The sequence below is a fragment of the Lepeophtheirus salmonis genome, chromosome 1, assembly GCF_016086655.4.
Source record: "Lepeophtheirus salmonis chromosome 1, UVic_Lsal_1.4, whole genome shotgun sequence".
NCBI lineage: Eukaryota > Metazoa > Arthropoda > Copepoda > Siphonostomatoida > Caligidae > Lepeophtheirus > Lepeophtheirus salmonis.
In genome coordinates this window covers 29,249,002-29,266,462 of record NC_052131.2, presented here as the reverse complement: position 1 = coordinate 29,266,462, position 17,461 = coordinate 29,249,002, and the positions used below count along the sequence as shown (strand labels likewise).

At 29.3% G+C, this 17,461-nt stretch overlaps 2 protein-coding genes across 5 annotated transcripts in view; both read left to right on the top strand.

Moving 5' to 3' along the window:
- Positions 1–17,461, top strand: part of LOC121117966 (XK-related protein 6) — a 492,224-nt gene that overhangs the window by 36,818 nt on the left and 437,945 nt on the right. The window lies entirely within an intron of this gene.
- The window catches only part of dachs (unconventional myosin-IXb-like dachs), a 185,278-nt gene that overhangs the window by 87,124 nt on the left and 80,693 nt on the right, over positions 1–17,461 (top strand). The gene's annotated exons all lie outside the window — the stretch shown is intronic.

Below are 17,461 nucleotides of genomic sequence, written 5' to 3'. Positions count from 1 at the left end.
TGGTCGAAAGGTATATAATAATATGTAAGTTGTAGTTTTTTTTTTTAAATGTGATGAGTCACAGATTTTTCTTTAGTTTCTTTATATGTAACCTCAAAAAATAAAAAGATAGCATGACTTATGTAGGTTTATGACCCTAGTTTAATGAGCTTTTTTAAAAAAGTAATTGATAATTATTTTTTTGTTTTTGTAGTTGAAAGTGAGGAATTAAGTTACTTTTGTTGGTGTTGATTACTTCTTTATTAAGGATATAGAGGTTCCTAAATTTTGATACTCCCTAAATCTTAAGAACACGGAACAATTGTAAAATTTGTGGTGTAAAATGCATCTCTTAGAAAAATCTTTGGTAAATAATAGCGTCATAGATATCAGCCAGTGACACTCTCGGCCATCAAGGATTCAATGTTTATAAGAATAACAAATTTTTCAATTAGGTATGACAAAATAAAAAATATATAATATCTGACAGTCTGTAGCTTATTTTATAAAAACGCCACATGCTGAGAATAATTTTAACATTCACCTCTATTTGTGTAACATAGATATTTTAAATAATATTATTAGTGATGAAAATTGTGTGTATTATGGACATGTTGAAAAAAAAAAAGAAACCAAAAATCAACAATTTGAAAAATGTTTTGGAAGTGATCAGCTACAATCATTTGTGTTGTCAAGGGTGGAGGGAGAGATGGAAATAAACAAGAAATAATTACGCTGATGGTGATACTCAATGCTACTCTGAATCTAACAAGAACTTGCAAATTATAACTCCACAACAAATCCTTAGGATTACGCTCTATCTTTTACCGGGCCGTGCAAAATTATTTACCGATGATGTAAATTTACTTTTTAAGAGGTTTTGTGGCAACCAATCTGATTGTTTCGTATTTTTACTGTGAAAATAAACAAAAATCCTTCCTGTGAGAGCGTAACAACTTCCACACGTGAGACCATGTCCAATCAGGAAACAAAGAGGATCGAAATTGCAGCCTTCTTCCGAGCGGGAGTGCCTCATATTAACATTAAGGAACAGGTTGGGGCCCCGTTGAAGACAATTTACAACGTTTCCAAGCGCTTGGAGGCTGGGGGTGATCTCAAGCATTCCCCTGGGGCTGGCAGGAAGCCCACTGTCTCAACAAGGCAAGTAAAGGCAGTGTTCAAGAAGACTCCCAACAGGCCCTTTGCCGACATGGATAGAAAGATGGGAACGTCGAGATCAACTGTTTCAAGGGCATTGAAAAGGGGTGGAGGAAAGTCCCTGAGGCGTACTGAACGCCCTCTGCTAACTGAACGTCAGCGAGAAGTCAGACTTGAGCGTGGCAAGAAAATCTTGAATGATATCAAGAGCTCATCTGGACGCATCATCATTTTTTCAGATGAGAAAACTTTTACGGTCGATCCTGTTTTCAACAGGCAAAATGACCGTGTTGTGAGCTTTGGAGATGTGTAAGATAAACACCGCTATGTGGCAACAACAAAACACCCTGCTTCGGTGATGATGTTGGGTCTCGTGGCCTCCAACGGGAAGGCCATGAAGCCGGTATGTTTCCCCACTGGTTACAGATTAACAGCGGAGGATTATGTGAAGATTCTGGCGTCCAAGGTCCTTCCGTGGATCAAATCTATAGTTGGCAACTCTCCTTGGGTTTTTCAACGAGATGGAGCACCCGCCCACGCTTCCAAGAAAGCTCAGAAGTGGCTCAAGGACAACATGAACTTTTGGCCCAAGGACTACTGTCCCCCTCAGAGTCCAGATCTGAACCCACTAGACTTCTCTATCTAGGCGCACGTGGAGACCAAGGCCTGCAAAAAACGACACAAGAACATAAATGCCTTAAAGGCCGCTGTCAACAAGGCCTGGGGCTCCATGGACGCTGATTACATCCAGCAAGTCTGTGGCAGCTTCAGACGTCGCCTGACCAGTGTCATTGAGTCAAATGGTGGCTACATTGATTAAATTTGATCACAAACTATTTTATTATTCTAAAAATGTATGAACAAATTGTTTCTCAAGTCATTCGAAATGTCATTATTGTCCGCGATATGTTCTGAACAAAAATCGGTAAATAATTCTGCACAGCCCGGTATGAGCATGCACGAATGTTCAATCAGGCTTTGAATATAATTGAATCTATTAAGGAGAGGAATTTTACCTCTCTGGAATTAGATAATAGTGACAACTGCTAAGGAATAGGAAATGTATTTCAGATTACCAATTCAAAAAAAAAGGAAAACAAGCCAGTTAAAAAAATCACACGAATTACATCACTAATTATTATCATTTAGGGAGTTGCATTAATTTGCTTTTTGTAAACAACGCCCATGTTCCATTAGACATAAATGAAGAATAATGTCCAACTATTATTTTGCATCAAAGATATACCCCTACTAACTAGCAAGCATACAGCTTAATAAAGTATATTGAACTTTTACTAGATGGATACATATCTGCTTGTTTGTGTTTGAAACGTCAAGTAAAAAACTATCAACTTTACGTTAACTTGAATACCAAACATATAAATATAAAAATAATCAACTCATGGCTAAATAACTTTAGCATAAAGCTGTAAAAATGTTGTTCAAGCATACTATATCATAGCTGACATTGTGGTGCTACCTATAAAATTTAGTACTTTTTGGAGGAGCAATAGTAGAGACAAAACCGATTTGAAGTTACATACGAATAGATGATACAACCGTATTCTATATATATATATATATATATATATATATAGGTAAAAAAATAACCTATTTTTCAACAATTTTCCCCTGTCTTATTTTATTTTTTTAGAAAATTAACACTTGGAAAAATAGATTTATTTACTGCCTGTTCGGTTTTTTTCTATCATTTATCTACTTTTAGAGTTTTTTTTTTTTTTTTTTTGGGGGGGGGTTACTTTTTGTCTGTTAATATTATTATACGATTGATATTGATCGTTTTTAAGTCAAATGGCACATGGAAAAAGAAAAAAAAATACAGCATCTAATCATTGAATAGTTAAGAATGTTAAGGTCTAAGAAGGATCCATCTCACATGAGGAACCTCAATAATTTTTTAAGGGTCATTAACATTCCTATAAGCTATTAAGACATGCCCCACTAATTAATCAACTTCTCCTACAGCCTTCCCTCTCTTTTGCTTTGTTATGAGTCAGAGATAGAGGGGGAGGGAGAGGGGGGGATATTAAGTTTTGCCTAATGAATCCTTTTTTCTCCTTTCTTGGTAGATAAAAAATTAATGAGGGCATTTAATTTTTGTTCATTTCTGTCATCTCTATGGAATGATGATGGATTATTATAAAGGTCAAACCCATTAGAAAAAAATAATAGTCACTGAGTCTCTGTTTTCGTTGTAACATATTATAAAAATGAATATGCTAAACCACATGGTAATTTTAATGTTGGGACATTCATATAAAATATGTGGTGAGTTAACACAAAAACAATCTTGAACAACAATCAAAAAGAGGAGCAATAATCAATTTACTGTAGTTAATATTCAAGGTGAATCTCAGAAATTTGAATACAAATCCTATAATTCACCGAAATATGTCTATGAAATATAGTGAGTTAAAACAAAAACAATCTTGAACAAAATATCAAGAAAAGGAAATATGCCCAACTAATTGTTTTACATCATAGTATATGCACACAACCCATTTTTTATTGGTATATATTTATCAATGATAAGCTTTGTACTCAAATAACTGAGATGAGTATATTATGTATAGTTTAGAACCTTCATTTCATTTATGGTATCTAATTTGTCCCCGATATGGTCTTTCAAATAAAATCTATTAATTTTTTATGTTTTTTTTTGCCATACTACGAAAGGGTTAATCAGAATAATCCTTCTTGATAGAAATTGACAATTATAAATAATTGAAAAATTCAGTGTCAATTTTGACGTGTCACATGTGTATGTAGTGATATTTTTCCGTATACCTTATCCAATGGAAGATTGTTGGTTAAAAATGAATAAATAAATATTAATTGTATTTATGAGAAAACGATTATTAATTATTCTTATTATAATATTTGGAATTGCATCATTACCGACTTTTTATATTCTTTTCATAAATGAATCAAAAAATGCATTATATGTAATTACTGTTTGCCTACATATTAAAGATTTATTTTTATTATTTATAAACATGAAACCACAAATTTTCTGATGTTTTTTTTACTGAAAAAAAGTTTCTTTGCAAATAACATTCAACCAATGTTTTCATAAGTATATTGCAAAAAAAAAAAAAACCCCTAAATAATGATGTAGAAGCCTTTTCAATTCGATGATGTAAGAAATGTTCTTCTTTTTTTAAACGAATATTTGATTCACTATGAAAAGATATCCGTCTTTTTATATATCTATTGTATATACCAATTAAGTACTTTTGAGTACAGGAAGGAGAAGGAAGATGAAGAAAAGTCGAGCCGGCAATCTTGACACTTGAACTCGTTGTTACTTTTTTTTTTTACGATAACTTTTTTCTCTCTATTTAGCTGAAAGATTTATGAGGGCTGTAAAGTCAATGTTTGATTTGAAATCACGAGGGTCGTGCTGGCCATTTGCCTTCCCCCTCATTATGTGGAAACTTCCTGGGTTGCCAGTTTCTACCCCATGGCATGTAATAGTTACGTATTCTACAAACAACGCACTCAATGTTTTCAAATGGTTAAGGTTGTACTTGGGTTGTTAAATTATACGTAAAAAATGAAAAAATTGTATATCGTAAATTTTGTTTATCATATTATTTTATAATAAAAATCATCTATCCAGCCATTATACTTAATATTCTATTGAATTTATAAGCAGTAACCTGTTTTAAAAGATTAAGATAAATTAATAAAAAAAAAAATTATGTTAGTATTTTTGACCAAACAGATTCTATTTTCAGGCTTTAGAAAAATTTGTATTTACTGTTGACAGGCATGATCGTGCTTCTTATGTATTGATTAGTGGTCCAGGTTTTGGATTATAAGGTCAGAGTGTTTCTAGATTTAATTTATTTTGATGTTAAAATTTTATTTAATAAAGATTTTATAAATTCACAAAAAGCATCCATGATGCCTGCAATAAAAAAATATATAAATCACTACATGTTTCCATTGTAGTTTCACAAAAGAAACACTTTCTATCTCATTAACTGATTATCTGCTAAAGATTATTCCAAGAGGCAAGGAATTTAAAATAGTACAATGAGTAATTCAAGTGTTTGTTCTTGAAAATCTTAAAAATGAATTTTTAAGCCAGTGGCTTTTAAACGGCAAAAGTTTTTTTTTCTTCTTGCAAATGATTTATTTAAATCAATTATTCTAAATATTGAATTCCATATTTGTAAATCGAATAGTGATGAAGCGACGTAGCTCAGTGGACAACATGCTCGGAAGAAATTACTCATTTGAACTCAATGTTTCTTAGGTTCGATGCACGGTCGCCCATAGAGAAGTAAAAATACTTTGTTTATTGAGTGTTTTTAAGTTATGGTGAGTTAACTTAAAAATACTCGAATAAAAATTAAGAAGACGAGAAAATCCAAATTAATTTTTGACTTCATACATACATACACCCTAACATTTCATAGATATACTTCAGTCAATTAGAGACTTTGTATTCAAAGTTGTTGGTTAAGCTAAGATAGTCAATAATTTAAGCTAAATTTTAGAATTTTTATTTGATTGCAGATAATTACTTTGGCCCCGATATGGCCTTTCAAATAAAATTTGTCAATTTGGCATCCTTTTATTTTGAAGATCAATTTTGGCTACTTTAAGTGCAATTTACGGCAGATCCAGAGAGTTAATAATAATAATTGAAGGTTATTTTTAGAAGAATAAACTGTAATTCATAATCAATCTTGAAATAAAACATCATATCTTGCCTTTGCGTTGAAAGGCTACAATTTTTAGGGTCAGAGGTAGTAATAGTATAATGTTTACTAATACTCCAACCTGCAACTCCACCTGACCAATTTAATAACATAAATAATTTATTTTTTCTTTACTTAGTCTGAAACTATGTAACTAACAAAGTGTGGGCTTTATAAAATTAAAGGGGGGGGGGGAAGATTGCGTTTTGCCTGTTATGAGCCCATAAATTGAATTATTATTATATTCTTTTAACATTTTCAAAACTTTTATTTTATTTTTGTATTATTATTTATGACGAGATAAATAAAAAATTATCTCATCACCATTTGTTTTTGTAAGTACGTACTACATAGTTAAAAAAAAGTGGGGGGGGGAAGATGGCTGGCATCGTAAATATACACTTTTTTGCAATTATAATTCATTCTCATTTGTCAAAAAGTTGTATGAGAACGTTGTACAAACTAATTTTTAATTTTTTTTAACTTATTCACCATATATTTTTTTTTCTTTTTCCTTCTCAATTTGAAGAATGTGTACTTTAGGGCGGTTTATATTTAAACTTTTTTCGAATTTCGATTAGGGCTATTGTGGAATAGTTGTTATGGGGTAAGAAAATAACCCAAGCAAAATTTAATTGCTCGTCAATTTCGATGATCTGTGTCTAGTTTGCATTTTTTTAAGAGAAAAAAAGATCATAATACAGTCAAACCTGTAATAAGCGGTCATGCAAGTGAAATTAAAATGTAAACACTTAGTGCAGGCGCCCCCTTCAACAAAATTTCCTATTTTGTTACACTTATAAATTTGAAAATTGGACTTAAGTGCGGTGACACACTTAAAAAAAAGTGGCCGTTAGATAAGGTTAGGCTGTCTTTTGTTCAAAATTTCCATTGTCTATTATACTCTTTGCTCCATAAATATAAAAACCTGTAGTAAAATTTTTATAGGTAAAAAAAATGTTTAAGGCAAAATTTTTATTTGATTCTTAATTGACTAAATATATAATTATAGCCTTTTTACCGTTGCCGACGAATCTGAATGGAGTTGACTCTGTTTGTTTGTCTGTTGGTCACTAGGATTACGGCAAAAGTTAGAGATCGATTCTGATCTAACTTGGTAAAAAGATTATATATGGTCACAGTAAGATCCCATTAAATTTATTTTGAGAGGTCAAGGTAGCACAAAACGTTAAAAATATATAATCGACCATAACTTTGGAACATATTGAGGGAAAGAGCTGTAATTGGTGTCCTTATGTATGTTTGATAAAGATGTTTCATAACGCAAAAAGTTATTTTAAGGAAAAATTGTCATTAGCTGAGGTTTGCACTCTACCCATTCTAGTTTCCAACTTTGATCATGATGTGCGACCTATAAATGACATCGATGAATGATTAATTTGCATAGATTAATTTCTACCACATGACAACTTATCTGCACTAGTCGTAATCACAATTCAAAATAAGTTATAATACGAACCGCCCTTGTGTATATTGTGCATAGCTATGGTGGGTCTGTTTATGTTAAACATGAAATGAATGGGTACCTACTTAATTACTTAGTAGTTACCAAAATAAGTGACGATTGGAAATCCTCTTCAACTTCCATGTTTGGAAATCAATTTATTACCTTGGTACATAAATAAACAATATTTTTTTTGAAGTATCCATAAAATATTATTTATTATATATTTGTACACGCAGTCAGAGATTTTTTTTTTCCTTTAGAAAGAATGGGAGATGGCCAAAGAAATTATTATTTATTATATTGTATTTGTATATTTTTAAAATAATATTTTGGTTAATTTTTAACTGAATACGCATAGGGATAGCATGATATACTTTTTTTTAGGGGGGCTCTATACACATAATGTATTCGTATCTACGTTGATTATCCCTTAAGATAAGAGGTTTTTATTGATTAACTTTGTATTTTTTTTGTTAGTTTGTCTTTTTTTACCTAACTGATCCAGTAAATGACCAAATATTATTCCTCTCTTACTAATACAGTAAGGACAGCGCTGACCTAAATCTTAAAGATGCATCCGAATTCGATACAAACACCGTTTTATATATAATAATGTTTGTTAATTGACACCATCATATATATATATATATATATCAGTCTGTTCGTGATTACTCTATCTTCCCCAATGCTTATAAGAATAATTAATACTATTATTAATTAATAATATTGATTTACTTTTAGTGACCAACTGTCTTCTTTTTACATCCTATACGGGGACTTTTTTTATATATATAAATTTATAAAATATCAGGTTTTATGATCGAAAATTAAATTATATTAAAAAAAAAGACAAAAATCCGAATTATTTAGAAAAAATTACAACAATATTACTACAAATATATTAACTAATCTATAGCAGGATACAAAATGTAATCAAGTCGCCTTAGACAAACTGCATGAAAGATACTTAAAGTTTTACTTAACTAATTCAATAGGTATACTGAAGTATTTTGCTATGTATAATATTGGTCAAAATACACCTTCAAATTTCAAACGTTTTTCGAGGACCAACAACGGGGACAAGACTGATTTTAAGTCCTATATTAAGGACCAATACAACCTTGTCACAAATTAGCCTTTGGAGAGAGTTTAAAATAGAGAAAGTGAATTTCTGTAAATGAAACCAAAATGGTGTGCAAAGATCTATTAACTCATTTCAAATGCATCCCTTTACTGACAGGAAATGATGTTTGGATCATATTTATTATTAATATCCATATCCAATAACTTGGGTAGTACTAGCAGTATCTATATAAAACCAGAGAGTTAGGGCAAAAGAGAAAATGAGTCAGGTCTAATCTTTATTTCTATATGTATTCACTTTAACTCTTGAAAACACACACAAGAAAGAAGGTTTTTCTCTCTCTTTGAAATATGAGATCCATTAGAAATTTAAATGAAACACGATTTATCAGGTCTTTTAGGTGGTACGTAAATCATTCTGATGCTTTATATTTCTTCTACATAGGAAATAGTATTGAAACCCGGTCCACATTGATTTTTTTATTCGGTTCCACCTTATGTGAATTTTTTAGACAAATAATTCGGCCAAGGCCGAAATTTCAAAGAGTGGACTGAAATGTAGATCATGGGTTGAAGAGGAAAAATATAAAAAACCATTTGGAAAAAAAGGTAGTGAATAATTTTTTTTACTTTTCTAATATAAAAAAAGATGTTATTTTTTTAGTGGAACCAAACATGTACTAGTGGTTTCTAGTAATTCAAGTCTGAAAAACCTAGACTGCTCTGAGACCGTTATAATTTTGAAAGACCCAAGTACCGGAGCATCCTCTTAATAAAAGTTAATCAATTAATTACTAATTAATGAACACTTAATAATTGCAATCCATTACTAATGATTAAAATTTATCTTTTTAATTTGGAGTAACATATATGGGAATCATAATTACATTGTATTCCAGTTTGAATCATCTTAAAATATATTTATTAGTTTTACTGGCAATGTGGTCATTCAGCAAAGTGTCCGTTTAGAAAAAAGAAAACAAAAATAGGCCTTGATCGATCCCACAACATAAAAATTATCTATTTAAAAAAATAATGAAATATCAGTTCAAATCGGTCTTGAAAAAAATAATATATATATTTAAGAATGAGAAGAAGGAATTGGAAATAAAATTCGGTCTCAGACCAAACCTAGCACAATCCCATAGGTACATAGTATATACTTCTGATTTATCAAAAATGTTTTGTCGTCCTTTCAATTTATATAAATCCATCTGAAATTTGTTATTTATACCTACTTAAGTATGTGGGTGCATAAGTTTGTATGCAGACAATGAATAGAAACGAGAGATAAACACTTAATTATATATCGTGAATAAGAGACAAAAAAGCTACATACATACCTACATAGAGTGAGTGATTAATGTGTTATTGAGATTTCAAAAGTAAATTAAGTAGCGATTTGTATTGTATTTATTATTTTGAAAGTGCATTTCAAGGCACTGAACAAAATAATTATAGTGAGTTCCAATTGTTTTTTAAACTAATGAATATATTATTAATCCTATTACTAATGACACTAACTACATAGTAGTATTCGTTGAGAATTGCATGGATGTTTTTTAATTAAGGCAATATCACGTTTTTTTAAGCAATATGGGATATTGCTTTGAGTTGAGAACCATTTTTATTGTTCTCACTAAACTACATAAATAGAGTATACAATAGAATATTGTATGTAAAGCAGATAAGGAAATTGGATTACAATACATTTTATTTTTTATATAATTATAATTGGAACGAATACATTGTATTGCTATTATAAAAACTAATTAATTACCCAATTCGTAATTCACCCTTTACGTATCATATTTGATACGTGAATTTTGAAATCTTTGATTTGAGCATTTTAAACATTTTTTTAGCTCAAATACTTCATGAATGCAATTACAAATATGTAACCAATGAATTATTAAACAAAACAAAAAATACAAATTTCTTACTTACCTTATTTGGTATTGCCTCATCGATTTTTTTTTGTTAAAACTTAGATGTTTTTCGAAAATTACAAATAAAAATTAAGAGATGTTAAAAGAAACAAAATAATTCATCAAAAAAAAAAAAAAATATGCAAAAATGTCAGTTACTTTGAACTTTAAAAAAATTCTAATTTATAACCAAAAATTCACAAATCTCGATTTAAAAAAAAAAATGAAAATCTTTTATCTTAGGCCGATTTAAAAATAAACTAACTCATTTTGCTCTCTAGGAAATTATTTTTATTTAAAAAAAACCCAGAAAATTCAGACTATGCATGAAGCTTGTGGCCGTTATAGAGTTAATGATCATATTATATAAGTATCACATTGGATATATGAGTTTTGGAATCCTCCATTCGAGCAGTTTGACAATTTTTTTTGTCTCTAACACTTTGTGGATGCAATTGCAAATATGTGGTGTGACAATACAAAGACAATCTGGAACTAAAATTAAGCAAAGGATAAATTCCCAATTTATTCTTTCACTTCCTAAATATAAATGGCCTATTATTTAATTAACTTTATCCCCTTAGTTATTTGTAGCATGGATCTTAAACATACTTTGAATTATGAACTATAGTCTAGAGCCTTTATTATATATATTAGACTTTTTTTAGTACCGCATGGTCTTTCAAAATAGATAATCTATTTTATCTTTATTCTATAAGTGATTAAGCATTTTACGATCTTTAAGTGCAATTTACGGGGTCTCTAAATAATTCATTAATAGAAATGTAATTAATTAAATTCAAAATATAAATGTTATCCAGGCTCAATTTGAGGGGAAAATCTTAGCTTGCTTTTGTGTTGACTGGCCACATATAGATAAAATCAATGTATTACGGAAAAATTTGAATTTCTTACAAATACATTCATTGAAAAAAATATTAAAAATCAATTTTTAGAGGTGTTATATGGGGTGTGTATAAGTTGAAACTTCTATAAGCAAATTGTACAAATTGCAACCTAAAAATAAAATGTTTAATTTTAAATGAAATATTTGCAGTACTTGGGATGTAGACAACGCAAAAATTGTATACTCCATGGATTATCAACAAATTCGTTGTCTAATTTTTAGATATTTTAATAAAAATTGCTAAAATATACATAATTATTATGTGGCATATTATTAATTACAAATACCAACAGTTATATTACTCATAAATATATAATAACAATATAATTTTAATAAATTACAATGAAAGGATAGTATCAATTTTTAGTTGGTAATTAGAATGAAGAAATGTTGTAATCAAATAAATAATGAGTTATGGGGCGTAAAAATAGTAACTTGAACAATTTAATAAACAAGTTGTAACTTGTACAGACATCGCAACTTGTACACAATATTAAGATTAAATCAATCATTTTTTTAAAGTAAACATAAGAAAGAACATTGGTATCTACTTTGAATAATCTTTAAAAAATCTTAATTTCTAGCCAACAACTAAAACATCTTGATTGTCAAAAAAAAACAGAGATATTTGATTTTGACCGATTTTTAAAAAAAAGTAACATTTGTTCTTAGAAATAGAAAATAATTATAATTTCAAAAAATCCAAAAAATTATAACCACGCATTAATCTAATGGATGTTATAGGGTTAATGATGATTTTTCATAGTCAAATATTTTATGATCTCAAAAGATAGTTTTTTTTAATAATTCTGACGATTAAATTTCTCAAAAGAATGTGAATTACTATTCGTTTGAAAACAAAAATTCTCTCTCTAGGGGGTACCATTGGAACGATTATTCTTTTTCTTTAATAGGAATGCCGCTATTTATACTTTTACTAAAACATACAAGTGTGAAAAAAGAACTTTTTATGGCTGATAAAAGCATAAAATAATGTTACAGACTAATTTTTTTTCTTAAAAAAAAACCTTATCGACTAAGAAGTCTCCTACTATAAACCTTGAGGTCTCTGCACTAAATTCCACAAAGATATGGATCTCTTAATGTGTGTAGTTAATTATCCACTTTAAGCTTACATTTATTAAAAAAAATACTTTTTGGTCTTTGTAATGTTTGGCTTACATAGTGCTCAACATAGGCGTTTCTAATCGAACTTATATACCGACATTGTAAATTCTAAGCACATTTATCTTCCATTATTATTTAATTCTTAAGGAGAGACCATCTCTTGAAAACAGCGTAATTCCTGCCTATGTCCTTGCTAGATACAAAGTAGGATTTATGTTAATTGCATTTTTCTCATAGTTGCTCGCAGCTAATCTAATGAAATGTCACGAGAGCTAAGCTCCTATTTTCCTGAACACCCTTCAAATCGAAAGGGTTACCACGTTAATTTTCGTTTCTCTTTTATTTTCATACCAAAAGTGCTTATCATTTACAACTCCTAGCAATGACTGATTCAATGTTACTTCATTAATCAAAGAGTTTTTGCATACATTTGAAAATCTTAATATTTTCTTAGCTTTAATTTTTGCATTTCAATAATAAGTAAAATGCCTTAATTGGCTATGACAGATGTTAAGCGTCCACTAGGGGTTAGCAGTCTTAAGTAAAATGCCTCCAATGGTATTTCTAACCCAATGATATTTATCGATGAGCTTCAACCCCCTCAGATTGGAGAGTGCTAACTGACTGTATTGTGAATTGATAAAGGGTTTTCAAGGTCGATTGAATTATAATTTGTGCTTCGCATCTGCTTTTTGGAATTTTTCTTCTTCTAAAAACTATTATTGCAAATAGCATGCCACGTCAACACGAAAGTAAGGTAAAAATACTTTTTTTCCCAAAATTGATTATGAATTACATTTATACTCTTCCACAAATTATAACTACCAATTACAAATGCAAATTACACTTATAGTAGCGAAAATTACCATCACAATGAAAGAATTAAAAATTAATAGATTTTATTTAAATACCATATCGGGGCTAAAATAAGTACAATAAATCAAATGAAAGTTCTAAACTATATACTTGGGTATAACATCTCATTCCAGAAATTGGAATACAAGGCCTATAATTGATAGAAATATGTTTATGAACTATTGGGTTATATGTAGTAAAATGATGTATAATGTAAAAAGGGATCAATGTCATATTTTTACCTTCATCATTTTTGTTCAAGATTGTTATTAGTATCTGAAAGGTTTTAAAAATTAGAAAATGATATTATCCTATTATTATCCTCAAAAAGATTTTGTACTTTTAGAATTATAATGAGGCATGATCAAACTAACAAAAACATCTTCACCACTGCATTTGGCTATATTAGTAATAAAAAAATAAGTATACAACCTACTAATACACAAGTACAACTTATGTTATGGATTTTGTTTCAATCTTTTAGTCGCAAGACGGCGCCGCCACTACATATTCTTGTTTATGTAAACAAACTACTATTAATTAAGCTATGGTCATGCCCTATTTGTCGACTTATACTACTATCTTTTTGAATGAAACAATGATCCTATGTAGCTGTAATAGTTTTCAGAATCCATGATTAACTTATTTTCATACTGTGTGATTACTAGTACCATGGAAGTGTCAGCTTTTTTAGTAATTATACACTTTGCACCTTTAGCAAGAAAGAAAAGGAAACAACATACTACCTCTTTTGTTAATGTAAAACGGCCAATATACGATACACTGGGAGCAAAATTAGGGATATTTTTTTAGAAGGCCATGGCATAAATTATTTAAAACTCTTAATGAACTAGGTCTTTGGATTTATTTTTATTGTTGGTTAATAGTTTATCTTGGTTTATAATTTTTATGTATTTTTGATACTCTTACGGTTGATATATTGTTATTATTTGAATGCAGGAATACATCTATATTGGTTATAACAAAACGATTCTATGTATTTTCCTTTTAGCTATTTTGTAAGTTAACTGTATGATTTAATGTAGCTGACTCTATGTATGTATTATGAATTCAAAAAGACTATACCAAAGGATTATTATTTTTATATTAATTTATATATATATCAAGAAATTGCATTAAATGAATATTATGTATAATATCCATAGAGAAAAATATATTTATTTCTCCATCATAATATCTAAATAATAAATATTTTCCCTTTTGCCAGTCGAGTTTGCAAGGAAATAAAAAAGTTCGACATGATAAATAAGTATTTGTCAGACTCATATTATTACGTATACACTTGAATATGTCTAGAAGCACCAATTACATTATTTTTAATTAATTTTATTTATCACATGATAAGAAAAACATCTTTTAAAATATAAGATTTATGTATACAATATATTATCGATAATTATGAATTATAATTGAATATAGTAATGTGCATATGTAGTCAATCCTTGTTTTCTTTCGATTATTATAAATCAAATTCCTATTGAATTTGATTTATATGTTTGAAAATCAAGGAGCAGCATACGCACTACTTACAATACGTGTAGTTTGAGCCTTTTGTATCTACTACTTCAAATTCAATTTTAGTCTTAATTCTCTTATGTGAAAGCATATATAAGCACTCTGAAATTAATTCTTTTTTTTGTTTGTTTTTTGCGGTGTTCATTTCATGATTAACATTTTTGTTATTCATGGGAAATTATAAATTATATAATTAAAAATGTTTAACTTAATCAAAAAAGGGTTTAGATATGAAGTTATACATAAAGAATAAAAAAAGTACGAGCTATATGCGGTACAACAAACCTTTGTTTTTCATTTTTTTAATGAAGAATATTCATTTTAGAGGGAAAATAAGTAAAATTGTTTATTCAACTAAAATACATAATAGATTACTCTATTTTAACTCGTATTTATTATTTTCAGGTAAGAAATGTTGAAACTTAGATATATAGCGATGTGCAACCTCAAAACTTAATATTTCTTTATTTTTTAACAGAAAAACCATTTTTTGACCATACATTTCGTAAAATAATACTTCAAGAACAACTCTAATATATATTTATATTAGTACTGCATTTCGGTCTTGAAAATCTTAGTCTGGTATGAAATCGTCATAATTTTAACTAATTCGGACCAACTTTAGTCTGAACTGGTCTTCTAGTAAAATTTGGTCAACAAAAAAAATCGCTCTTGATCCGGTACTCTGTCATTTATAAAAATAAATAAAGGAAAAAAAGAATTTCTATCAATAGTTTGAATATGGATTTTTTTTTTTGGTTTTTTTATTTACGCTTACTTAAATAAAAATCATTTTTCAGATCTACGGTTTAAACTTTGGTCTGGACCTAAGCATATGTCCAGATCAGTCTAGAAAAAAATTACTTAACCCTGAACCTGTGGGAAAATTTGTTCTTGGGCCGAGTCTTAGAACTATTACATATATTAGTGTTTCAATCTTGGTAACCAATTTCCCTCGGATTTCTTGGGCTTTTACACCTAAGAAAAAAACCGTATTAAATTATTTCATATGATAAATTTAATTAAATTATCTATAATCCACTAAAAATTAGCTGGTTCATCAATTACTATTTAATTATTTTTTGTGTGGATCAAATTGGATTACAGAATTAAAAAAGTACTAGAAATACTTAAATTTGACAATATTTATAATTATTAACGGGATTCCGTGGTTTAAACATTTATTTGTTCAAAGACAATTTCCCGGTATATATTCAAATGAGGGGTATATTATTATTAATGCGTATTTCTTTAGCTCATATATTCAATTAAAACTCCTCTCCATAAATAAACATACATAAGCCTTACGTCAAAACATTCTCCGTTAGTAGAGATACATATTATAACAATTAAGGCCATAAAAAAATTTATTACCTCTCCATTCAACATTGTAAAATCATATTCATAAGGAAAAAAGCGTATTACATGATGAAAAAATTAAACATCATATTATATTACCATGATTATAATATATAAAATTTAACTAATTAATGTTGAAAGAAAAGTTTTTTTTTTATCTTATAAATATAATTTACATTGATGTGGTAAAAAATTGTTCTTTATTTCTTTTGTTTGGAATAATAAAATTATATGTAAAGGAGAGAAATATTTTATTCTTTTATGGCTTCTTAACTAAATTTCATTTTCTGATCCTGTACATAAGTATATTATCTCACATAATACTTATATTTAAGGGGTTAGATTTCATTTGGAGGGCAGCCCTTGTCTTTAATTAAAAATCCCCTCCCAAGATGATGATGCTCCTCTTCTCATTTTTGAAGAACAGTAAATGAATTTATTCTAAAAACCCTCCTATATGTTTTGTACATATATTGATAACAGGGTTTTAAAGACTAGCGAAACTCATGAATTGTACTTATAGTATTAAGGAGTAGAGTTTAACGTTTTGTATGCTATGTACATACATTGTCAGTTAGTCACGTATTAGGAGTAACTTTGTAAGGTTATATCATGAGTTCTGTAAATCTTATACTTTAATTTTTTGTTTTTTTCAATGCCAGGGATAGGATTTCTCCCTTCCCTTCATGCGTTCAAAAGTGTGTTTACCTACTAATTATAAATAATTACTAACAGAATACCCATTGGATGAAGTTATGAATGAAATGTATTTATATCAAAGACTCGAGGGTAAATACTCAATTATCGCTACTTATCATAATATTATCAACCAATAATACAGGAACCTTCGTCGAAAATGCAACCCTTTTTTAAATTTTGATGTTTATCCCTAATAACTTTACGTAGACAATTTTGTCTTAAGAAACTGTAAGCAAAAAATAAGCAAACTCAAACGAGAAATAAGAGCGTCATAACCAAAAACACGGAACAACGTTGAGCTGCAATTCCAGAGCTATCTGCACGTGGAAAATAATCATCAGTGATCTATAAAGTGTTGTGCTGTAACCGTTCTACTGTGTACAAGGTATCCGCAAGAGGCATACCAGAAGCTTCTGCGAGCTCCAGATCAAGGCCAAAGAGGTCTAATGAATTGGTTGTGGTAGTTAAAGGGATCACTGAAGGCAGAAGAGGGAAGACAACTGGCAATGGCCTTGCTCGGGAATTTGTCAGTAGCCAGACTACTATGTGCCGCTTAATGGCTACAGGAGAACTACTTGTCAGAGTTTGAAGCCTTTGGATCGAGTAAAGCGTGTGACTCGGTGGAAAA